General features: G+C 38.0%; 1 protein-coding gene across 4 annotated transcripts in view; it reads left to right on the top strand.

Annotated features, from left to right (window-relative positions):
- Positions 1-27,611, top strand: part of CYSLTR1 (cysteinyl leukotriene receptor 1) — a 127,281-nt gene that overhangs the window by 91,462 nt on the left and 8,208 nt on the right. For 2 of the 4 annotated variants that reach the window (XM_055269516.2, XM_055269517.2), the window contains exon 2: positions 23,771-23,857. The exons of the other annotated variants lie outside the window; for them this stretch is intronic. The gene's annotated coding sequence lies outside the window, so the exon portion shown is untranslated. The remainder of the gene's footprint in view (positions 1-23,770; positions 23,858-27,611) is intronic. 4 annotated transcript variants of the gene reach the window in all.

Here is a 27,611-nt window from a genome sequence, read left to right as displayed (position 1 = left end):
GTTGTAAGATAATAAGACCATGTGTCAAGGGTCTGAGGGTAGCCTTTAGGAGATGAGAGTCATCCCTGGTCAACAGATAGCAATAAAATTGGACCTCAGTCACACAACTGCAAGGGAAGAATTCTGCTAATGACAAATCATCTTGGAAAAGGACCTTAAGCCTTGGAAGAGATACTAGTTCTGGCTGACAATTTGATTGCAGTGTTGTGAGATGCTAAGCAGAAGACCCAGTTAACATTTAACTAAACTCCCAACCCACAGAAACCATGAGAAAATAATTGGATGTTGTTTTTAGTTGGTGGTAATTTGTTACACTATAGAAAACTAACACACCTTCACACCTTCTTTCATTCTTTTTATATTCACAATGACAATCCAAACAGAGGTCGAAAAGTCACGTTAAAAGTTTTAATCCTTGTGATTTAGTTAAAAACTTATTACTTCATTGAAAATATTTTCTCCCAGATCACCACTGGCCTCCTAATTACCAAGTCCAATTGTCATTTTACAAACTTCATTCTCTTTGGTCTTTCGGAACATTTCAAATCAATGACCACATTCTTTCTTAAAAACCACTCCTTTGGATTCTACAATACTACATATTTTTCATTTTTTTCCTCTCTGATACCCTTTTGCTGTCTTTTCTCCTTTATTATCTTCATTTTACAGATGAGGAAACAGTATCAGAGAAGTTAAGTAACTTGTCCAAGGTCACACAGCTAAGTGAAGAAACAATGATTCAAACTCAGACCAATCTTGGACAAAGACTATTGTGTTATTGCCACTTTACCCATATTGTCTTTGCTTCATTAGAAAATTAAGCTAATTTTTCTCGTTTCTTAAAGGAGAAGTGATTTAGTATAACTAAAAAGAAGTCTTTATTTATAAAACAGGGCACTTACTATAAATAAGAGATGGTATAGAATAAAACTAAAAACCCTCAGTGGAGGCTGCGCGCAGTGGCTCATGCCTGTAATCCCAGCACTTTGGGAATCTGAGGCAGGCAGATCACCTGAGGTCAGGAGATTGAGACCAACCTGGCCAACATGGTGAAACACGGTCTCTACTAAAAATACAAAAATTAGCTGGGCATGGTGGTGGGCACCTGTAATCTGAGCTATTCGGGAGGCTGAGGCAGAAGAATTGCTTAAACCTGGGAGGCGGAGATTGCAGTGAGCCAAGATCATGCCATTACACTCCAGCCTGGGTAACAGAGTGAGACTTCCTCTCAAAAAAAAAAAAAAAAAAAGAAAAGAAAAAGAAAAACCCTCAACGACCATAAGTTCTAATGTTTTGATTTTTAGATCCCACAAATAAGTGAGAACATGTGATGTTTGTCTTTCTGTTCCTGACATTTCACTTTTCACTTAACATAATGATCTCTAGTTCTATATATGTTGTTGCAATTGCTGGATCTAATTTTATGGCCAAATAGTATTCCACTGTGTATATGTACCACATTTCCTTTATCCTTTCATCTGTTGATGAACACTTAGGTTGCTTCCAAATCTGAGCTATTGTAAAGAGTTCTGCCAAATGCCCATTGGCAGATGAATGGGCAAAGAAAAGGTGGTATATGCATAAAATTGAATATAATCCAGCCTTAAAAAAAGGAAGGAAATTCTGTAATATGCAACTGCATGGATGAGCCTTGAGGGCGTTATGCTAAGCAAAATAACCCAATCACAGAAAGATAAATACTGCACTTATTCCACTTAAATGAAATACCTAAAGTAGTCAAATTTATAGAATCAGAAACTAGAATGGCACTTGCCAGGGGCTGCTGGGAAGGTGAGGAATGGGCATAAAATTTCAGTGAAGCAAGATGAATAAATCTTAGGATCATCTTCTAAGCAATGAAATACCCATTTTGATGTTGCTATTTATCCAATCTAGAAAAAAATAACTTTTTTTCCTTATAAGTAATATCTTGGAAGGTACTCAAGTATATCTGATGACTCCAACAACCCTAATCAGGGGAGCTGTCAGGGACAACTTTGATCAGCAGGGTAAGGGTGGAAGTTTGTTTGCTTTTAGGCATTTGGACTCTAAAACAATCTCAAGAGATTGCCTTAATTCTGGAATTTGGTTCCCACAAGACTGTGAGAAAATTTCCAAAAATATACAAAAAAGAGCAGCTGTCTTACTAAAGTCAAAGGCTTTATTTATTGCACTTTGTTGGAGCAAAACAAATTACAAACATTTTTACTTGGGGCAAAGAGGACTCATTCGTTTAAGGTTATTAAGGGCCCAAGAACCAAAATGGTCCACAGTAAGGAAGAGATATACTTTCCTAGAAATCAAAGCCTGTTAGAAACTCTATAGAGTAGATTTCAGGCATCAGCTAAGATATGAACAAATGGATCACTGGATTTGGAATCCTGAAGCCATACTGTTCCCAGACCAAACTGAGGGTCGGGCTGATATTTCTTGTGGCCCAATAACAAGATGTAGATGCACTGGGGAGGAAGAGAGCTTTTATTTCTGTAACCGATTACAGGGAGAAGGCCTAGAAATTATCACCAGACCGACTCAAAATTACAAAGTTTTCCAGAGTTTATATACCTTCTAAGCTATATGTCTATGTGTAAGTGTGCATTCATCTAAAGACATAGCGATTAACTTATTTGAATCTATAACTAAGGTCTGAGTTTTGAAGATCTTCCCCTGGAGCCTCAGTAAATTTACTTAATCTAAATGGGTCTAGGTGCTGGGGTGATTACCCTTATCTTGTGTCCTGCTAAATCATGGAGGTTTGGGGAGTTCCTTTAGACCCCAACAAACTTCCTTGTGGAGGCCTGGGGAGTTTCTTCAGACCCCCAATAAAGTTTGTTTAATCCTAAATGGGTCCTGTTAAGAATTCCTTCATTATTTTGTCATGCTTTAAGGCCCAGGAAAAGCCTAGGCAAAACTCTTGGTGGACTCTTTGTTAAATTACAGCCTTCACATAAGGGCACTGGCTTTTAATATTTAACTTAACCACTCAGTCAGTATTGAAACAGTTATTACGGAGGCCTGCGTTAGTGAAACCTGGCATGCCACAACACGATCAGGCAGGATGGGCTTCTCATACAGCAAATGATAAAAATGAGCTATCAAATATGATTTCAGGAGTTTCTCTCTTAGAAGGCCTGAAGAATGGCAGTGCTATAGTCAGACCTAGAGATGGCATAACTTGTAAAACAAAAAGGATAAGTCCAGGGAGAAAGACCTGTGGGTTTTGACAAGTGAGACAACTTTAAATCATAAATTTAGCACTGTGCTTAGAAATCACTTTCAAATCTAGAACTGTGCTGCCTTTAGAGTGCCTGACCAAGCCTGTATTGTGAGCACAGCTAATACACTCAAAGAAGAATTAAGTCTTTCCCTCAGATATCACCTAGAAGAAGTTCAGGGAACATCTGGTAGTCTTAAGATCACAAACAACTTATGTCTATGTTTCTTTTCATTTAAGCTATAAATCTGTTATCCTACAGCTCTCAAAAAACAGAAATACCCTGATTCACAGATTTATAGTATGGTAGGCTAGAAGAGACTTCAGAGATCATATAATTCAAGGCCTATTGTATAACAGATAAGTGAAGAGATCATAAAAAAGAAGTGATTTGCCCAAGATCACTCAATTAATCATCCACTGAAGCCTGAGGTATAATCCAAATCTTTGGCCTAACAGTTCTATGAATTTTCCACTATGTTTACTGTCTTTCTCCATGCAAGGATTCTCACTGATTTTTACAAGACATCAATTGAATCATACAGAAAATGGATTAACTCAAATAAATTAATATTTAAAGGGCACTGTACTACATACAGCAGGATATACCAAAAGAATGACTTATTCATTGCCTTGACAGTCTAGTGGGACTGGGGTAGGATTAATGGAGAAGTTTAAATTGAATGACCAGGGACTCGAGGTGGAGCAAGATGGTAAAATAGAAGGCTCCACTGATTGCCCCCACACACACCTCACAAGGACACCAATTTAACAACTATCTACATAAAAAGAAACCACCTTCGTAAGAACCAAAAATCAGGTGAGCACCCACAGTACCTGATTTTAACTTTGTAATGCTGAAAGAGGCACTGAAGAGGTAGAAAAAACAGTCTTGAATTGCCAACGCATCCCTCCCACATCTCCTAGCAGTGGCAGCATGGTGCAGAGAGTATTTCTTTGTGCTCGGGAAGAGAGAGAGCAGCAATTGTGAGGCATTGAACTCAGTGCTGTCCTGTTACAGCAGAAGGGAAAACTGGATCAAGCTCAGCTGATGGCCACCCATGGAGGGGGCATTTAAACCAGCCCTAGGCAGAGGGGAATTACAGACTGCAGCAGTCAGAACTTGAGTTCCCACAAGTCTTGATGCTGTAGGCTACAGTGTTCTGGGGCTTAAAGTAATTTTGAAAGACAGTCCAGGCCACAAGGACTGCAACTCCTAGGAGAGTCCTAATGCTGAACTGTGACCAGAAACAGTGGACTTGGGGGGCGCTCTCATGACCTACTGAGACAACAGCTGGGGTGGCTAAGAGAATGCTGGCATCATTCCTCCCCTAACCCATGGCTACACAGCTCATGGCTCCAAAAGAGACCCCTTACTTCCACTTGAATAGAGGAGAGAGAAGAGTTGGGAGGACTTTGTCTTGCATCCTGAATACCATCTCAGCCACAGAGGATAGGGCACCAGTCAGAGTCATGAGGCCCTTTTCCAGATCCTAGTTCCTGGACATTTCTAGATACACCCTGGGCCAGAAGGAAGTCTGCTGCCTTGAATAGAAGGACCCAATCCTGTCAGTATGTACCACCTAATACCTAAAGAGCCCTTAAGTCCTGAATAACCAGCAGTAATACACAGCTACTATGTCAAGGGCCTTTGGTGACACTCTGAGACTTGCTATCTTCAGATGAAACTCAGCACATTATCAGCTGTGGTGGCTATGAGGCAAGACTCCATCTGCTTGAGAAAAGCAGAGGGAGAAGTAAAAATGACCTTGTCTTGTACCTCAGGTACCAGCTCAGCCAGAAAAAAATGTAGGGCCCCAATGTGGTATTTAAGGTTCCCTGATTACAAAACTTGGCTCTTGGATAGCATTTCTGGACCTTCCCTGGGCCAGAGGGGAGCCCACTGCCATGCAGGGTGAGTCCACGGCTAGGCAGCATTCACCACAAGCTGGTAGAGAGCCTTTAGGCCCTAAGGGAACATTGACAGTAGTCTGGGAGTACACCCTTTGGGCTTGAGGTGGCAGTGACCATGGGGTGAGGCTCCTCTGCCTTTGAAAAGGGGAGATGATGTGGTTTGGCTGTGTCCCCACCCAAATCTCATCTTGATTTGAAACTCCCACAATTCCCATGTGTTGTGGGAGGAACCTGGTGGGAGGTAACTGAATCATGGGGTTGGGTCTTTCCAGTGCTGTTCTTGTGATAGTAAATAAGTCTCATGAGATCTGATGGTTATATAAAGAGGAGTTCCCCTGCACAAGCTTTCTCTCTTGCCTGCCACCATGTAAGGTGTGGCTTTTGCCTTCTGCCATAATTGTGAGGCCTCCCCAGCCACTTGGAACTATGAGTCAATTAAACCTCTTTTTCATTATAGATTACCCAGTCTCAGGTATGCCTTTATCAGCAGCATGAAAACAGACTAATACAGTAACTTGGTACTGGAAGAGTGGGTTGCTGCTGTAAAGATACCCAAAAATGTGGAAGCAACTTTGGAACTGGGTAACAGGCAGAGGTTGAAACAATTTGGAGGGCTCAGAAGAGGAAAGGAAGATGTGGAAATTAGAACTTCCTAGAGACTTGTTGAATGGCTTTGACCAAAATGCTGATAATAATATGGACAATCAAATCCAAGCTGAGGTGGTCTCAGATGGAGATGAGAAACTTGTTGAGAACCAGAATAAAGGTGACTCTTGCTATGTTTTAGCAAAAAGACTCGTGGCATTTTGCCCCTGCCCTAGAGATTTGTGGAACTCTGAACTTCAGGGAGATAATTTAGGGTATCTGACAGAAGAAATTTCTAAGCAGCAAAGCATTCAAGAAGTTACTTGGGTGCTGTTAAAAGCATTCAGTTTTAAAAGGGAAACAGAGCATAAAGGGTCAGAAAATTTGCAGCCTGATGATGCAATAGAAAAGAAAAACCTATTTTCTGAGAAGAAATTCAAGTTGGCTGCAGAAATTTGAATAAGTAATGAGAAGCCAAATGTTAATCACCAAGACAATGGGGAAAATGTCTCTAGAGCATGTCAGAGACCTTTGCAGCAGCCCCTCCCATCACAGGCCCAGAGGCCTAGGAGGAAAAAATGGTTTCATGAGCCAGGCCCAGGACCCCCCTGCCTTGTGAAGCCTAGAGACTTGGTGCCCTGCATTCCAGCCACTCTAGCCATGGCTAAAAGGAGCCAAGGTACAGCTTAGGCTGTGGCTTCACAGGGTGCAAGCCCCAAGTCTTGGCAGCTTCCATGTGGTGTTGAGCCTGTGGGTGGACAGAAGTCAAGAATTAAGGTTTGGAAACCTCCAGCTAGATTTCAGAGGATGTATGGAAATGCCTGGATGTACAGGCAGAAATTTGCTGCAGGGGCAGGGCCCTCATGAAGAACCTCTGGTAGAGACAGCTCGTACAGGGGAACTCCAATTTAGAAAAACATCAGATTTCATAAGACTTATTCACTATCATGAGAACAGCATGGGATAGACCTGCCCCCGTGATTCAATTACCTCTCACCAGGTCCCCTTCATGACACATGGGAATTATGGGAGCTACAATTCAAGATGAGATTTGGGTGGCGACACAGCCAAACTATATCACTGTTTGTTTGGAAGAAAGTAAAGGAAGAGAACAAGTCTCTGTCTGGTAATCTAGAGAATTCTCCTGGATCTTGCACAAGGAACCTCTATGTATCTGAAAGAACCAAAACATTGCTGGGCTTGGGGTGCCCCCTAAAGCAGATACAGTTTAGATTTCAACACCCAAGTGCTCTCAAGTATCTGGAAAGCCTTCCCAAGAAGGGCAGGTAAAAACAAGCCCAAACTGCAAATGCTGAAATAAATACCTAATTTTTCAATGCCCTGACACAGATGAACATCTACAGGTATCAAGACCATCCAGGAGATCATGACCTTGCCAAATGAACTAAATAAGTTTCCAAGGACCAATATTGGAGCAACAGAGATATGTGACTATTCACACAGAGAATTCAAAATAGCTTTGTTGAGGAAACTCTAAGAAATTCAAGATAACACAGAGAAGAAATTCAGAATTCTATTAAGTAAATTTAACAAAGATTAAAATAATTTAAAAGAATCACATAGAAATCCTGGAGCTGAAAAATGAAATAGACATGTTGAAGAATGCATCAGAGTCTTTTAATAGCAGAATTGATCCAAAGAAAGGATTAGTAAACTTCAAAACAGGCCATTTGAAATACATAACCAGAGGAGACAAAAGAAAAAATAATAAAAAACAATGAAGCATGCCTACAGGATCTAAAAAATAACCTCAAAAGGGCAAATCTAAGAGTGATTAGCTTTAAAGAGGAGGTAGAGAAAGAAATAGAGGTAGAAACCATGTTCAAAGGGATAGTATCAGAGAACTTACTATATCTAGAGAAAAATATCAATATCCAAGTGCAAGAAAGTTATAGAACACCAAGCAGATTTAACCCAAAGAAGACTACCTAATGGCATTTAATAATCAAAATTTTCAAAGGTCAAAGATAGAGAAAGGATATGAAAAACAATAAGAGAAAAGTAAGAAATAACATACAATGAAGCTCCAATACTTCTGGCAGCATACTTTTCAGCGAAAATCTGACAGGGCAGGAGAGAGTGGCATTACATATTTAAAGTGCTGAAGGAGAAAAATTCTACCATAAAATAGTGTACCTGGTGAAAATATCCTTCAAACATGAAGGAGAAATAAAGACTTTCCCAGACAAAAAAAAAAAGCTGAGAAATTTTATTATTATCAGACCTGTCCTATAAGAAGTGTTAAAGGGATTACTTCAATTATGAAAAGAGGACATTAATGAACAATAAATAATCACTTGAATGTACAAAACTTACTGGTAATAGTAAGTACACAGAAAAACACATAATATTATAACATTGTAACTCAGTGTGTGAACTACTCATATACTAAGTAGAAAGATTAAACAATGAACCAATCAAAAATAATAACTACAACAACTTTTCAAGACATAGTTGGTACAATAAGATATGAATACAAGCAACAAAATGTTAAAAAGTTGGGGGATAAAGTTAAGGCATAGAATTTTTATAAGTATTCTTCTTGCTTTTTCGTTTGTTTGTTTATGCAAATAGTGTTAAGTTTTTATCAGGTTGAAATAATAAATTATAAGATAGTATTTACAGGCCTCATGGTAACCTCAAACCAAACAACATACAATGGATACACAAAAAATAAAAAGCACAAAACAATCATATCACCAGCAAAAATCACCTGCACTGAAAAGAAGAAGAAAAAAAGAAGGAAGAGAGGAATATAAAACAACCAGAAAACAAATAACAAGATGGCAGGATTATCTCCTTATTTATTAATAATGACATTGAATATATATGAACTAAACTCTCCAATCCAAAGACACAGACTGGCTGAATGGATGAAAAAACAAGATCCATTGACCTGATGCTTACAAGAAATACACTTCACTTATAAAGGCACACATAGACAGAAAATAAAAGAATGGAAAAAAGACATTCCATGTCAATAAAAAAAAAACCAAAAAGAGCAGGAGTCACTAACAACAGACAAAATAGATTTCAACCCGAAAATATAAAAGACAAAGTCACTATATTATCTTAAAGGGGTCAATTCAGCAAGAGGACATAACAATTTTAAGTATATATATGCATCCAACAAGGGAGCATCCAGATATATAAAGGAAATATCATCAGATATAAAGAGAGACATAGGCCCCAGTACAATAATTGTTGGAGACTTCAACACCCCACTTTCAGCATTGGACAGATGTTCCAAACAGAAGATCAACAAAGAAAATCAGACTTAATCTGCACTACACACTAAAAGAATCTAACAGATACTCACAGAATATTTCATCCAAGAGCTGCAGAATACACATTCTTTTCCTCAGTATGTAGATTATTCTCAAGGACAAACCATATGTTAGGTCACAAAACAAGTCTTAAAACATTCAAAAAATTGAAATAATATCAAGAATCTTCTCTGTCCACAATGGAATAAAACTGGAAATTAATAACAGGAGGAATTTTGGAAACTATACAATTACATGGAAATTAAACAATATGCTCCAGAGTGACCAGCTTGTGAAGGAAACAATTAAGAAGGAAATTGAAAAAATTTTTGAAACAAACGATAATGGAAACACAACATACCAAAACCTACGGGATACAGCGAAAGTGACACTAAGAGGGAGGTTTATAGCTACCAGTGCCTACATTATAAAAAAGGGAAAACTTCAAATGAGCAATCTAACAATGCATCTTAAACAGCTAGAAAAGCAAGAGCAAAGCAAACCCAAATTAGTGGAAGAAAAAGAATAATAAAGATCAGATAAGAAATAAATGAAATTGAAGTGAAAAAACAGTATGAAAGATCAGTGAAACAAAAAATAAGTTTTTTGAAAAGTTAAACAAAATTAACAATCCTTGAGCTAGAATAAGAAAAGAGAGAGATCCAAATAAATAAAATCACAAATGAAAAAGGAGACACTACAACTGATACTGCTGAAATTCAAAGGATTATTAGTGGCTACTATGAGCAAGTATATGCCATGAAATTGGAAAATCCAGAAGTAATGGACAAATTGCTAGACACACGCAACCTACCAAGATTGAACCAGAAAGAAACCCAAAACCTGAAAAGATTAATAACAAATAACAAGTTTGAAGTTATAATAAAAAGTTTACCAGTAAAGAAAAGCCTGAGACCTGATGGCATTACTGATGAATTCTACCAAATATTTAAAGAAGAACTCATACCAATCTTCTTCAAACTATTCCAAAAAATAGAGGAGGAGGGAACACTTCCAAATTTATCTTAAGGGGCCAGTATTACCTTGATACCAAAACCAAACAAACACACACCAAAAAAGAAAACACAAGCCAATATCTCTGATGAATATTGATGCAAAAATTATCAATAAAATACTAGCAAACCAAATTTGACAATACATTACAAAGATCATTCATCTTGACCAAGTGGGATTTATCCCTGGAATTCATGGTTCAACATGTACAAATCAATCAATGTGCTACATCATATAAAGAGAATAAAAGACAGAAAACATACAATCATTTTAATTTTATGCTGGAAAATTTTTTGGTAGAATTCAACATCCCTTCATGATCAAAACTCTCAAAAAACTACGTATAAAAGAAGCATGCCTCAAGTAATAAAAGCCCTATTACAACAGACTCACAGCTAGAATTTTATTGAATGAGGAAAAACTAAAAGTCTTTCCTCTAAGATCTGGAACACAACAAGGATGCCCACTTCCACCACAATTATTCAACATAGTACTGGAAATCCTAGCTAGAGCAATCAGAAAAGAAAAAGAAATAAAAAGCATCCAAGTTAAAAAGGAATAAGTCAACTTATCCTTGTTTGCAGATGATATAATCTTATATTTGGAAAAACCTAAAGATTCCACCAAAAGATCTGGAACACAACAAGGATGCCCACTTCCACCACAGTTATTCAACATAGTACTGGAAATCCTAGCTAGAGCAATCAGAAAAAAAAAAGAAATAAAAAGCATCCAAGTTAAAAAGGAATAAGTCAACTTATCCTTGTTTGCAGATGATATAATCTTATATTTGGAAAAACCTAAAGATTCCACCAAAAAATCATTAGAACTGAAAAATAAATTCCATAAAGTTGCAGGATACAAAATCAACATACAAAAATCAGTAGCATTTCTATAAGCCGACAGTGAACAATGTGAAAAAGAAATTTTAAAAGTAATCCTATTACAAGAGCCACAAATAAAATTAAATACCTAGGAATTAACCAAAGAAGTGAAAGATTTCTATAAGAAAACTATAAGATACTGGTGAAAGAAATTGAAGAGGATACCAAAAAATAGAAAGATATTTCATTTTCATGTTTTGGAATACTATCCAAAGCGGTCTATAGATTCAATGCAATTTCTATCAAAATATTGATGACATTCTTCACAGAAATAGAAAAAACAATGCTAAAATTTATATGGAAACACAACAGACCCAGAATAGCCAAAGCTGTCCTAAGCAAAATAAGAAAACTGGAGGAATCACATTACCTAGCTTGAAATTATACTATTAGACCATAGTAACCAAAACAGCATGGTACTGGCATAAAAACAGACAGGTAGACCAATGGAACAGAATAGAGAACCCAGAAACACAACCACTCACCTATAGTGAACTCATTTTCAATAAAGTTGCCAAGAACATACCCTGGGGAAAAGACACACTCTTCAACAAATGGTGCTGGTAAAAATAAATATCCATAGGCAGAAGAATAAAATGTGACCCCCATCTCTTACCATATACAAAAATCAAATCAAAATGGATTAAAGACTTAAATCTAAGACCTCAAGCTTGAAGCTACTACAAGAAAACATTGGGGAAATGCTCCAGGGCATTGTTCTGGGCAAAAAAAAATATTGAGTAATACCCTACAAGCACGGGCAACCAGAGCAAAAAATGGACAAATGGGATACTATCAAGTTAAAAATCTTCTACATGGCAAAGGAAATAATCAACGAAGTGAACAGAAAACCCACAGATTGAGAGAAAATATTTGCAAACTACCCATCTGACAAGAGATTTATAACCATAATATATAAGGAGTTCAAGCAATTGTCTAGGAAAAGAAATCTAATAATTTAATCAAAAAATAGGCAAAAGATTTGAAAAGACATTTCTCGAAAGAAGACATACAAATGTTAAATAGGCATATGAAAAGGCGTTCAACATCATTTATCATCAGAGAAATACAAATCGAAACTGCAATGAGATATCATCTCACCCAAGTTAAAATTGTTTATATACAAAAGACAGGCAGTAACAAATGCTGGTGAGAATGTGAAGAAAAGGAATGTCTTATACACTGTTGATGAGAATGTAAATTAGTACAACCACTATGGAGAACGGTTTGGAGGTTCCTCAAAAAACCAAAAATAGAACTCCCATATGATCCAGCACTCCCACTGCTGGATATATACCCCCACCCGGGCAAAAAAAACAAGGAAATCAATATATCTAAGACATATCCGCATCTCTGTTTGTGGCAGCACTATCACAATAGCCAATATCTGGGAACAACCTAAAGGTCCATCAACAGATGAATGGATAAAGAAAAAGACGGTACATATACAAAATGGAGTACTATTCAGCCATAAAATAATGACTTTAATACTGTCATTTGCAACAACATGGATGGAACAGAAGATCATTGTTTAAGTGAAATAAGCCAGGCACAAAAAGATAAACATTGGTTCCATTCCAAGATAGCCAAATAGGAACAGCTCTGGTCTGCAGCTCCCAGCATGATCAACGAAGAAGATGGGTGATTTCAGCATTTCCAACTGAAGTACCTGTTTCATCTCATTGGGACTGGTTGGACAGTGGGTGCAGCCCATGGAGGGTGAGCCGAAGTGGGGTGGGGCATCACCTCACCCGGGAAGCACAAGGGGTCATGAGATTTCCCATTCCTAGCCAAGGGAAGCTGTGACAGACCGCACCTGGAAAATCAGTACACTCCCGCCCAAATACTGTGCTTTTCCCATGGTCTTAGCAACTGGAAGACCAGGAGATTCTCTCACGTGCCTGGCTCGGCAGGTCACACGCACACACGCACACTACCAGCACAGCAGCCTGAGATCAACCTGTGAGGCTTCAGCCTGGTGGGTGGAGGGGCATCCACCACTGCTGAGGCATGAGTAGGTAAACAAAGCAGCTGGGAAGCTTGAACTGGGCAGATCCCACTGCAGCTCAGCAAGGCCTATTGCCTCTATAGACTCCACCTCTGTGGGCAGGGCATAGCTGAACAAAAGTCAGCAGACAACTTCTGCAGACATAAATGTCCCTGTCTGACAGCTCCAAAGAAAGCAGGGGTTCTCCCAGCATGGTGTTTGAGCTCTGAGAATGGACAGACTGCCTCCTCAAGTGGGTCTCTGAACCCTGGGTAGACTAACTGGGAGTCACCTCCCAGTAGGGGCTGACAGACACCTCATACAGGTGGGTGCCCCCCTGGGATGAAGCTTTCAGAGGAAGGATCAGGCAGCAATACTTGCTGTTCTGCAATATTTGCTGTTCTGCAGCCTCCACTGGTGATACCCATGCAAACAGGATCTGGAGTGGACCTCGAGCAAACTCCAACAGACCTGCAGCTGAGACTCCTGACTGTTAGAAGGAAAACTAACAAACAGAAAGGACATCCACACCAAAACCACATCTGTACGTCACCATCATCAAAGACCAAAGGCAGATAAAACCACAAAGATGGGGAGAAACCAGGGCAGAAAAGCTCAAAATTCTAAAAATCAGAGCGCCCCCTCTCCTCCAAAGGAGCGCAGCTCCTCGCCAGCAATGAAACAAAGCTGGGCGGAGAATGACTTTGATGAGTTGAGAGAAGAAGGCTTCAGAAAATTGATAATAACAAACTTCTCTGAGCTAAAGGAGGATGTTTGAACCAATCACAAAGAAGCTACAAACCTTGAAAAAAGATTGGACAAATGGCTAACTAGAATAAACAGCATAGAGAAGACCTTAAATGACCTGATGGAGCTGAAAACCATGGCACATGAACTACGTGATGCATGCACAAGCATCAGTAGCTGATTCGATCAACTGGAAGAAAGGGTGTCAGTGATTGAAAATCAAATGAATGAAATGAAGCAAGAAGAGAAGTTTAGAGAAAAAAGAATTAAAAGAAACGAACAAAGCCTCCAAGAAATATGGGACTATGTGAAAAGGCCAAATCTACGTCTGATTGGTGTACCTGAAAGTGACGGGGAGAATGGAACCAAGTTGGAAAACACTCTTTGGGGTATTATTCAGGAGAACTTCCCCAACCTAGCAAGGCAGGCCAACATTCAAATTCAGGAAATACAGAGAACGCCACAAAGATACTCCTCAAGAAGAGCAACTCCAAGATACATAATTGTCAGATTCACCAAAGTTGAAATGAAGGAAAAAATGTAAAGGGCAGCCAGAGAGAAAGGTCGGGTTACCCGAAAAGAGAAGCCCATGAGACTAGCAGCGGATCTCTCAACAGAAACTCTACAAGCCAGAAAAGAGTGGGGGCCAATATTCAACATTCTTAAAGAAAATAATTTTCAACCCAGAATTTCACATCCAGCCAAACTAGGCTTCATAAGTGAAGCAGAAATAAAATACTTTACAGACAGGCAAATGCTGAGAGATCTTGTAACCACCACGCCTGCCCTAAAAGAGCTCCTGAAGGAAGCACTAAACATGGAAAGGAACAACCAGTACCAGCCACTGCAAAAACATGCCGAATTGTAAAGACCATTGATGCTCTAAAGAAACTGCATCAAGTAATGGCCAAAATAACCAGCTAACATCATAATGACAGGATCAAATTCACACATAACAATATTAACCTTAAATGTAAATGGGCTAAATGCCCTCAATAAAAAGACACAGACTGGCAAATTGGATAAACAGTCAAGACCCATCGGTATGCTGTATTCAGGAGACCCATCTCACGTGCAAAGACACACATAGGCTCAAAATAAAGGGATGAAGGAATACTTACCAAGCAAAGGGAAAGCAAAAAAAAAAAAAAAAGCAGGGGTTGCAATCCTAGTTTCTGATAAAACAGACTTTAAACCAACAAAGATCAAAAGAGACAAAGAAGGCCATTACATAATGGTAAAGGGATCAATTCAACAAGAAGCGCTAACTATCCTAAATATATATGCCTCCAATACAAGAGCAGCCAGATTCATAAAGCAAGTCCTTAGAGACCTACAAGAGACTTAGACTCCCACGCAATAATAATGGGAGTCTTTAACACCCCTCTGTCAATATTAGACAGATCAATGAGACAGAATGTTAACAAGGATATCCAGGACTTGAACTCAGCTCTGCACCAAGCGAACCTAATAGACATCTATAGAACTCTCCACCCAAATCCACAGAATATACATTCTTCTCAGCACCACATCGCACTTATTCTAAAATTGACTGCATAATTGGAAGTAAAGCACTCCTTAGCAAATGTAAAAGAACAGAAATCACAAGTTGTCTCTCAGACCACAGTGCAATCAAGTTAGAACTCAGGATTAAGAAACTCACTCAAAACTGCTCAACTACATGGAAACTGAACAACCTGATCCTGAATGACTACTGGGTACATAACAAAATGAAGGCAGAAATAAAGATGTTCTTTGAAACCAATGAGAACAAAGACAAAACGTACCAGAATTTCTGGGACACATTTAAAGCAGTTTGTAGAGGGAAATTTATAGCACTAAATGTTCACAAGGGAAAGCAGGAAAGATCTAAAATCGGCACCCTAACATCACAATTTAAAGAACTGGAGAGGCAACAGCAAACAAATTCAAAGCTACAGAAGGCAAGAAATAACTAAGATCAGAGCAGAACTGAAGGAGATAGAGACACAAAAAAACCCTTCAAAAAATCAATGAATCCAGGAGCTGTTTTTTTTTTTTTTTGAAAAGATCAACAAAATTGATAGACTGCTAGCAAGACTAATAATGAAGAAAAGAGAGAAGAATCAAATAGATGCAATAAAAAACAATAAAAGGGATATCACCACCGACTCCACAGCAATACAAACTACCATCAGACAATACTAAAAACACTTCTATGCAAATAAACTGGAAAATCTAGAAGAAATGGATAAATTCCTGGACACATACACCCTCCCAAGACTAAACCAGGAAGAAGTTGAATCTCTAAATAGACCAATAACAGGTGCAGAAATTGAGGCAATAATTAATAGCTTACCAACCAAAAAAAGTCCAGGACCAGATGGATTCACAACTGAACTCTACCAGTGACAAAAAGAGGAGCTGGTACCATTCCTTCTGAAACTATTCCAATCAGTAGAAAAAGAGGGAATCCTCCTTAACTCATTTTATGAGGCCAGCATCATCCTGATACCAAAGCCTGGCAGAGAGACAAAAAAAAAAAAGAGATTTTTAGACCAATATCCCTCATAAACATCGATGCAAAAATTCTCAAAATATTGGCAAACCAAAATCCAGCAGCACATCAAAAAGCTTATCCACCATGATCAAGTCGGCTTCATCCCTGGGATGCAAGGCTGGTTCAACATATGCAAATCAATAAATATAACCATCACATAAACAGAACCAACAATAAAAACCATATGATTTTCTCAATAGATGCAGAAAAGGCCTTCAACAAAATTCAACAGCCCTTCATGATAAAAACTCTCAATAAATTAGATATTGATGGGATGTATCTCAAAATAAGAAGAGCTATTTATGACAAACTGGCAGCCAACATCATACTGAATGGGCAAAAACTGGAAGCATTCCCTTTGAAAACTGGCTGAAGACAAGGATGCCCTCTCTCACCACTCCTATTCAACATGGTGTTGGAAATTCTGGCCTGGGCAATCAGGCAAGAGAAAGAAATAAAGGGTATTTAATTAGGAAAAGAGGAAGTCAAATTGTCCATGTTTGCAGATGACATGATTGTATATTTAGGAAACCCCATCATCTCAGCCCAAAATATCCTTAAGCTGATAAGCAACTTCAGCAAAGTTTCAGGATACAAAATCAATGTGCAAAAATCACAAGCATTCCTATACAACAATAACACACAAACAGAGAGCCAAATCATGAGTGAACTCATATTCACAATTGCTACAAAAGAATACAATACCTAGGAATCCAGCTTACAAGGGATGTGAAGGACCTCTTCAAGGAGAACTACAAACCACTGCTCAATTAAATAAAAGAGGACACAAACAAATGGAAGAACATTCCATGCTCATGGATAGGAAGAATCAATATTGTGAAAGTGGTCATACTGCCCCAGATAATTTCAATGCCATCACCATCAAGCTACCAATGACTTTCTTCACAGAATTGGAAAAAAACTACTTTAAAGTTCATATGGAAGCAAAAAAGAGCCCGCATTGCCAAGACAATCCTAAGCCAAAAGAACAAAGCTGGAGGCATCAGGCTACCTGACTTTAAGCTATACTATAAGGCTACAGTAACCAAAACAGCATGGTACTGCTACCAAAACAGGTATATAGACCAATGGAACAGAAGAGAGGCCTCAGAAATAACACCACACATCTACAACCATCTGATCTTTGACAAACCTGACAAAAACAAGCAATGGGGAAAGGATTCCCTATTTAATAAATGGTGCTGGGAAAACTGGCTAGCCATATGTAGAAAGCTGAAACTGGCTCCCTTCCTTATACCTTATACAAAAATTAATTCAAGATGGATTAAAGACTTAAATGTAAGACCTAAAACCATAAAAACCCTAGAAGAAAACATAGGCAATACCATTCAGGACAAGGGACTGGCAAAGTCTTCATGACTAAAACACCAAAAGCAATGGCAACAAAAACCAAAACTGACAAATGGGATCTAATTAAACTAAAGAGCTTCTGCACAGCAGAAGAAACTATCATCAGAGTGAACAGGCAACCTACAGAATGGGAGAAAATTTTTGCAATCTACCCATCTGACTAAGGGCTAATATCCAGAATCTACAAAGAACTTACACAAATTTACAAGAAAAAAACAACTCCATCAAAAAGTGGGCAAAGGATGTGAACAGACACTTCTCAAAAGAAGACATTTATGCAGCCAACAGACACATGAAAAAATGCTCATCATCACTGGCCATCACAGAAATGCAGATCAAAACCACAATGAGATACCATCTCACGCCAGTTAGAATGGCCATCATTAAAAAATCAGGAAACAACAGATGCTGGAGAGGATGTGGAGAAATAGGAACACTTTTACACTGTTGGTGGGTGTGTACATTAGTTCAACCATTGTGGAAGACAGTGTGGTGATTTCTCAAGGATCTAGAACTAGAAATACCATTTGACCCAGCAATCCCATTACTGGGTATATACCCAAAGATTATAAATCATTCTACTATAAAGACACATGCACACATATGTTTATTGTGGCAATATTCACAATAGCAAAGACTTGGAACCAACCCATATATCCATCAATGATAGACTGGATAAAGAAAATGTGGTAAATATACATCATAGAATACTATGCAGTCATAAAAAAGGATGAGTTCATGTCCTTTGCAGGGACATGGATGAAGCTAAAAACCATCATTCTCAGCAAACTATCATAAGGACAGAAAACCAAACACCGCATGTTCTCACTCATAGGTGGGAACTGAACGATGAGAACACTTGGACACAGGGCGGGGAACATCACACACCAGGGCCTGTTGGGGGGTGGAGGGCTGGGGGAGGGATAGCATTAGGAAAAATACCTAATGTAAATGACGAGTTGATGGGTGCAGCGAACCAACGTGACACATGTATACTTATGTAACAAACCTGCACGTTGTGCACATGTAACCTAGTACTTAAAGTATAATTTAAAAAAATAAACATTGCTTGTTCTCACTTATTTGTGGGATCTAAAAATCAAAACAATTTAACTCATGGATATAGACAGTTGAAGGGTGGTTACCAGAGGTTTGGAAGGGTAGTGAGAGGAGGTGAGGATGGTTAATGGACACAAAAACATTAGCTGGAGAGAATGAATAAGACCCAGTATTTGACAGAACAACAGAGTGACTATAGTGAATAATAATTTATTTGTACATTTTAAATAACTAAAAGAGTAAAATTGGATTGTTTGTAACACAGAGGACAAATGCTTGAGGGGAAAGATACCCCATTCTTCATGATGTGATTATTATGCATTGCATGCCTGTATCAAAACATTTCATGTACCCTATAAATATATATAGCTATTATGTCCCCACAGAAATGAAAAATAAAAAAATTAAAAAACATAAATCGAATGACCACAGAGAACACTAATGACAAAGCAACAAATGGAAATTATCAAGAAAGGTACAGACAAAATACTGTAGCATTTCAAAGAAGAGAAATTTAAATTGGGTTAAAAGGATCAAGAATGGCTTACTATTTCACTAGAAACAAAAAAGAAGTATTATTACAATTTCATTTAGTAGAAGATACCAGTCTGGGGACTACTTGGGGACACTTTTGGATCACTAGCTGTTCCTGGACCTCACTTAGCACAATAGTATATAATTGATTCTTGTTCATACAATTCTATTGCAGCAACAATATAGTTGTACGGTATATGTGTTGGCACCTTATTTTTTTTTTCAAGGTCTGTCACCAGGCTGGAGTGCACTGGTACAATTATGGCTCACTGCAGCCTTGACCTCACGGGCTCAAGTAATTCTCCCCCCTGAGCCTTCTGAGTAGCTAGGACTATAGGCACTATGCTGCCATACCTGGCTAATTATTTTATCATTTTTTTTGTTCTTTGTTTTTTTCTGAGAGAACTATTTTTTTTTTGTAATTATCTTACCATTCATGTCCCTTAAAAACAGCTGTACTGAGGTAGAATTGACATGCAGTAATCTGTACACATTTAAAGTGCACAATTTGATGAGTTTTCACACATGTATATACTTATGAAACCATCATCATAATCAAGATAGTGAATATATCCATCACTCCAAAGTATCCCCTTTGTAATTTCTCCCTCCTGTCTCTAGTTATGGGCTCTCCCCTTCCTATCCTGTTCCTGTTCCCAGAGATCTGCTGATTTGCTCTTCATCACTATGCACTAGTTTATCTAGAATTTTATATAAATGGAATTACACAGTATAGATTCTTTTTTGTCTGGCTTCTTTCACTCAGTATAATTGTTTTGAGATTCATCCACATTGTTGACTGTATCAATAATTTTTCATTTTTAGCGAAAACTCCAGTGTTTTAAAGGTATAATTTATACATCATAAAATTCGCCCGTTGTAAGTGTACAATTCAATTATTTATAGTAAATTTCCAGAACTGTGCAGTCATCAACACAATGCAATTTTAGAACACTTTCACCACCCCCAGAAGATCCTTTGTGTCCAGTTGCAATTACTCCCTGCTCCCACGTGTGGATTCAGGCAACTATCACCTGTCTCTATAGTCTGTCTTTTTGGGATATTTCAGATAAATGGAATAAGCAAAACGTGGTCTTTTGCATATAGCTTTTCCATTTAGCAAATGTTCTTGAGTGATCCATGTTGTAGCATGTATCAGTACTTCCTCGCGACTTTGAGTAAAGCAAAAATGTCTTAGATATGGCACAAAAATCACAATCTATAAAAGAAAAGTTGATAAAGTGGATGTTATCATAGTGAAAACTTCTGTTGTTTGCAAGACACTGTTAGGAGAATAAAAACGCAACCAATAAAATAGTAGCAAATATTTGCAAAGCATATATTTGATGTAGGTATTGTGTCCAGAACATATAAAGAACTTTCATACACAATAATAAGAAAATAAACAACCTAATGAAAAATGTGTGAAATATTTGGATAAGCATTTCACCAAGGGAAATATATGTATGGCAAATAAGCACATGAAAAGGTGCTCAGTATCATTCATCATTAGAAAAATGCAAATCAAAATCAAAATGAGATATCACAACACACATATTAGACGGATATAATTTAAAAGACTGACCATACCAAGTGTTAGCATATGGAGATACGGAGGGGATACCAAGTAGTATACCCACATTACTCACCTTAAAAAGCAGTTTGTCAGTTTTTTTTAAAGTTTAACATACACCTACCTTGTAATCCAGCTACCCAAAAAAAGTGAAAACATGCCCATATAGAGACTTGTACATAAATGTTTGTGGCAGCTTTATCTGTAATAGTCAAAACTTGAAAGCAACTCATATGTCCATCAGTGAGTAAATGTATAAACAATTTGTACATCTATATAATGAAATCCTATTCAGCAACAATTTTTTATTTTTTGTAGAGCGGTCTTGCTGTGCTGCTCATGCTTGTCTCGAATTCCTGACCTCAAGCAATCCTCCCATCTCACCCTCCCGAAGCACTGGGATTACACAACTAACCTGGGGCCTGATATTCTTAGAAAACCTCTGGGCTCTCTTATTTACCTTGTACACTAGAGCTTGACCAGGTTATAGGTTCAATAGATGCTAAGGGCTGATGCAGAAAAAGTATCCTCTTCCTTATAAGAATAGGGGCTCCTTAAATATTTGTTAACCTGAACTGAATTGGACTTAACATGAGCCGAATAAAAGATCTGAGTAGTTCATGAATTAAACAATTAAAATCAAAATCATACAACCACATTTGACTTCATTAACTCACCTTTACCCTCCCTATCACCCAGATAACAATGGTAGAGCCCAGTATTGGCAGAGCTCCTGTCAGAGACAAGAGTCCTCAAGGAACTGCAAAGGAAAGAGAAGCAAGCAGTGAAAATATTGAGTGCCTACTATGTGCAAGTCTAATTCATAAAGGAACCATAGAAGACCCTTCAGAATCCCGAACTTGAAAAATACTACATTGTTGCCCAGACAATGTGACATTTACTCACTTGTGTATGTAAAGATTGGACTAAATTGTAATTGCACAGCCACCATGGAAATGGATAACTAGATAGTGCATTAAGCTTGTAATACTAAACTTCTCTTAGGTGGGTCTTAGAAATTCATAAACTTTCTTTCTTGTCCCACACTAGGGAAAAATATAAGCTTTGTCTAAACACAAAACCAGGACAGAGCCAAGTTAATTTTCTTCACAGATGAGTAGAATCATATAATTTCAGGATCAGAAAGGAATTTTTTTTTTTTTTTTTTTTTTTTTTTTTTTTTTGAGACGGATTCTCGCTCTGTAGCCCAGGCTGGAGTGAAGTGGCGCGATCTCGGCTTACTGCAAGCTCTGCCTCCCGGGTTCACGCCATTCTCCTGCCTCAGCCTCCCTGAGTAGCTGGGACTAAAGGCACCTGCCACCATGCCCGGCTAATTTTTTGTATTTTCAGTAGAGACAGGGTTTCACCGTGGTTTCTATCTCCTGACCTCGTGATCCACTCGCCTCGGCCTCCCAAAGTGCTGGGATTACAACCGTGAGCCACCGCGCCCTGCCAGAAAGGATTTTTATACATTCAACATTCAGTCACTAGAACTTTATTGACGTACGAAGACCCGGGACAAGCTAAACAAACTTAAAAAAAAATGTTTATTGCCTGATTGACAAAATATAAAAGACAACTCTGAGTAATTTTGCACCGGCAACACACACTTTACCCAGACTGTAGTAGGTTACATATGTCAACTTCTTACCTAGAGAAAAAGGAACAATTTGGAGAGGGAGAAGAAAGTAGAGAAGATCTAAGAAATGATTATCTGAGTACAAGGGGGGTTCGAACTGCAATATTGCAGCTGTAGGTTCAGGTTTCTACTTTTAACACTAGACTATATTTTTTATTTTTGCATTTATTTTATTTTCCTTTTGATTTTCTTTTTTTTTTTTTAGTAGAGTTCTTTTAAAAAGTTCCAGCCTGTTTCTACTGGTTAAGAATAAACTGAAGGGGGCAGGTGTAGTGGCTCATGCCTGTAGTCCCAGCACTTTGGGAGGCTGAAGCGAGCAGATCACCTGAGGTCGGGAGTTCAAGACCAGCCTGGCCAACACGGTGAAACCCCATCTCTACTAAAAACACAAAAATTAGCTGGGTGTGGTGGCGTATGCCTGCAATCCCAGCTACTCAGGAGGCTGAGGCAGGAGAATTGCTTGAACCTGGGAGGCGGAGGTCGGAGTGAGCAGAGATCACGCCACTGCACTCCAGCCACTCCAGCCTGGGCAGAGTGAGACTCTGTCTAAAAAAAAAAAAAAAAAGAAAAAAAGAAAAGAAAAGAATAAACTGAAGGAAAGTGTTTATTTTGTTAGCGCTTGGACCACAGATAAAAGAATAGTAGCTAGCCTCTGGAGGCCTTGCAGGCAGGAATTAAAGTTGCCATAGGACAACAAAAACTTAGAAGAAAAGCATTCAGGTTGCTCCTCCTTCAAGAAAGCCCATCTCTGCTCATCTCTTAGAGATTTATTATACTGTGTTAGATTACTGAACATAATTTAATTGAAGAGAAGAGATATATGCTTATGAAAAGTTAACTACAAACAGTTAATCTCCAAAAGTATATAATATATGCCAAATTAGTGATATAAACATTATATGCTATTATAGCTTATAAGGAGAAGAGTGCAAGGTTCTTTAAGCCATTCGTCCTTTAAGGAAAACAATTTCTAAGCCATCCCAGACAATATGCTTGATATTTTTAATGTTCTAACGCCTATTCCTAGCAATCCAGATCCCTGGATGTAAAGTTCCAAATTACTTCCCCTCTTAACTTTATAACCAAGTGTTTAGAAGAGAAGATAGAGGAAATACCCTGGTTTCATAGAGAGAGGAATATTTTATAATAGTGTGTTCATTTTTAGATACAGATGCTACACGCACACAGCAGCAAACATCTGTGATGAGCCCTTGCCTGTATTCCAAGTTTCCCCCTGGGAATGTAAAAACAGATGGAGAAAAAAGAAGGAGACACAGAATTCAGTGACTAGCCCTAAATCTGTCAGTAAAGATTTGATGCCCCATTACACATTCTGGATCTGTACATAAGGCTGCTAAGTTCTCATGACCCTTCTGGACTGCTTCTACAGTTGTTAACTTCCTTTTCAATCTTATGATTTCAGCGTGGGCTTCCTCTGATATTACACCGTAAAAGGTATTGATCACCATAAGAAGGAATATTTGTGAAGGTACTCCAGTGCCAGAAAGAGGTATACCTGAATTTTCCAAATGAACTTTGCTTTTTCAACTTGCAATTATCTTAACAAAGTAACTTACTTCATTATTCTCATGAAAATAAAATCAATTCTATTTATGTTTGTTGCTAGCTTTTATTAACCCATTTGTTTTCTGCTAAGACGGCTTTTACAATACTGTATTGTAACCTCTTCACATTTCTAAGCTATCATTCCTATCCTCCACTAGAAAATGAGCTGCTTGAAGGCAGGGATGAGGTCTTAATTATCTTATATTTCCAAAGAAACTCTCTGTATTCATCTAGTGGAGGGTAACATTATTGGGGGATCACAGTAAATTCTAAAAAATAAATTAAATGCTGTTTCGTACAAGTAAAGCCATAATCTGTGAAATGAGTGGCTTGTACTAAATGATCTCTACCACTCTAGGATTCACTACTTGTTTAAAAGTTTTACAATCTTCTTTTTATGGCTTAATACAAATTGTTGACTTCATTATAAATAAACAACTGAACCTAAATATTGAAATTTTAGAAAAGTTTATTTTGGTCTGCAAGGACTGCAAAGTTATTAATGAGACTATAGACCATCTGTTTCTATATTTTTATAGTTATTTATCAGTTTTATTTAGCATCTTTCAAAGACGTGAGAATTTCAAATTTAATGATAACATGTAATGGACAAATGATTAGTCTATATCAATGATATGGGTGGGATTTTTTATTTTTTAGATATGGGGTCTCACTGTTTTGCCCAGGCTAGTCTCAAACTCCTGAGCTCAAGCAATCCTCCTGCCTCAGCCTCTTGAGTAGCCAGGATTACAGGCATGTGCCACCACAACTGACATTAACTGTGTTTTTTAACATTATGGTTAGGCTTATGACTTAGTACTTTCCTTGATATATTAGGAAGCAACTTTACTTACACAGCAACTTCAGACTCTGACATTGGAAAGACTTTAATTTATATTGGAATGAGACGATAACTCCAAATAGTTTTAAATGACAAATAATACCTTCAAATGTTAAACTTGTCATATCATTAATTTAGTATTCACTCAACACTTACTGAGCACTTATGGGCAAGATACATATGTGCTAGGCCCTGTGTGGGATGCTTTTTTATATATCAACCAGATAGTCTGGGAGATATTTATACAAATCATTGATTTGCAAGATAAATTTAAGTTTCTCTAGAAGTTCATCAAAGATAGAAATTACTTCAGATAGATGCTGAGGGAAGACTTAGTCAAGAAAGTGTAATTTGAGCTGAATGATAAGTAGTTTTTGCATATGCAAAGAAGGAGGAAAGGGCATTTCAGGAAGGAGGAAAGGCCATTTCAAGAAGTAAAAAAGACAATGAAAAAAGCCAGGCGGGAAAGCTTATGGCACATGTCACTGGTATACTAAAATAGTTGTTTTTTCTAACTATACAGTGTACAAAAGAGAGAAGTGAGAGAGAAACTTGGAAAGGTAAATTGCACCCAGACTGTAGAGAGCCTTAAATATCAGGCCAAGAAGTCTAGATGTTATTCTGAATGCATTCTAAATCACTGAAGATTTTAAGGAAGACATGTCATAATTGAAAACTACAATGTGTAAAAAATTATTCCGGAATGGGTTTGTAGCAAGATAGATTGAGAGTTGATAGTGGTGGGAAGGCCTGCTGGTAATTATCTAATACCTTTCAAGTATGGCTCATCTATAATATGAACAAGTTCTGAGGAGTTAATGTACAGTATTGTGGCTGTAGTTAATATTATATTATTTACTTGAAATTATTATATTATTTACTTGAAATTTGATATGGAAGATCTTATTTCAAAACCACAATGAAATACCATCTCACACAAGTTCGAATGGCTATTATTTAAAAATCAAAACATAAGGCAGGCCAGGCATGGTGGCTCACACCTGTAATCCCAGCACTTTGGGAGGCCAAGGCAGGCAGATAACCAGATGTCAGGAGTTCAAGACCAGCCTGGCCAACATGATGAAATCCAGTCTCCACCAAAAAAATACAAAAATTAGCCGGGCGTGATGGCACACCCCTGTAACTGTAATCTGTTACTTGGGAGGCTGAGGTGGGAGAATAGCTTGAACCCGGGAGGCAGAGGTTGCAGTGAGCCGAGATTGTGCCATTGCACTCCAGCCCAGGTGACAGAGTGAGACCCTGTCTCAAAAAAAAAAAAAAACATTAAAACATAATAAAACATAGCAGGTGCTGGTGAGATTGTGGAGAAAAAAAAAACACTTATACACTGTTGGTGGGAGTGTAAATTAGGTCAGCCATTGTAGAAAGCAGTGTGGCAATTCCTCAAAGAGCTAAAAACAGAACTATCATTCCCCCCAGCAATTCCATTACTGGGTATATACCCAAAGGAATGTAAAATCATTCTACCATAAAGACGTGTGCATGCATATGTTCATTGCAGCACTAGTCACAATAGCAAAGACATGGAATCAACCTAAATGTCCCTGAATAGAAGACTGGATAAAGAAAATGTAGTATGTATGCACCATGAAATACTATGCAGCCATAAAAAAGAATGACACTATGTCCTTTGCAGGAACATGGATGGAGCTGGAGGCCATTATCCTTAGCAAACTAACACAGAAACCGAAAACCAAATACCACATGTTCTCACTTATAAGTGGGAATTAAATGATGAGAACACATGGACACAAGAGAACAACAGACACTGGGACCTACCTGAGGGTGGAGGCTGTGAGGCAGGAGAGGATAAGAAAAAATAAGTAATGTGTACTAGGCTTAATACCTAGGTGATGAAATAATCTGTACAACAAATGATTGTATAGATAAAAAAACACATGACACAAGTTTACCTATATAACAAACCTGCCCATGTACCCCTGAACCTAAAATAGAAGTGAAAAAAAAAGAAAGTAGATCTTAAGCATTCTTACCCCCCTCCCCCAACACACACACACACAAATGGTACATGAGATAATGGATGTGTTGATTAACTTTGTTAGGGAAATGATTTCACAGTGTATACTTACATGAAATCATCACATTGTACAACTTAGAATACGCAATTTCTATTTGTCAATTATATCTCAATAAAGCTGAAAAGGGCTATTACCAAAATTTTCAATAGCACTATCTAGTGCATTACAAGATAATATTGCCCAGTCTAGAAAAAACACTTGACATAGAACTAAGAAAAAGATTAACTTTAGGCAGTTTTTTTTTCTTCCACAACTGCACCTGAGTTCACAACCAATGATGAATGAGCCAGGTAACTAGAAAGCAAACTGAGAAATAATGCAGGAGTTTGGAATAGGAGTTACATTTTTCTCTATGGCCTCAGAATGATTCTTCTTCAATTTTGGGGGGTGGGGAGGATTCAGGGGCTACATGTGCAGGTTTGTTACATGGGTATATTGTGTGATGCTGAGGATTAGGGTACAAATGGTTCCATCACTGAGGTAGTGAGTATAGTGCCCAACAGGTAGTTTTTCAGCCCACAATCCTCTCCCTTCCACCCTACCTTCTATGGTAGTCTCCAATGTATACTGTTCCCATCTTTATGTCCATATATACCCAATGTTTAGCTCCCATTTACAAGTGAGAATATGCAGTATTTGATTTTCTGGTCCTGCATTAATTTTCTTAGGATAATGGCCTCCAACTGCATACATGTTGCAGCCAACGACATTATTTAATGCTTTTTTATGGCTGCCTAGTATCAAACAGTGTATACATACCATGTTTTCTTTATCAGTCCACCATGGACGAGCATCTG

The sequence above is a fragment of the Symphalangus syndactylus genome, chromosome X (assembly GCF_028878055.3).
Source record: "Symphalangus syndactylus isolate Jambi chromosome X, NHGRI_mSymSyn1-v2.1_pri, whole genome shotgun sequence".
In the NCBI taxonomy this organism is placed as follows: Eukaryota; Metazoa; Chordata; class Mammalia; order Primates; family Hylobatidae; genus Symphalangus; species Symphalangus syndactylus.
This window is presented reverse-complemented; position numbering and strand designations above follow the sequence as displayed.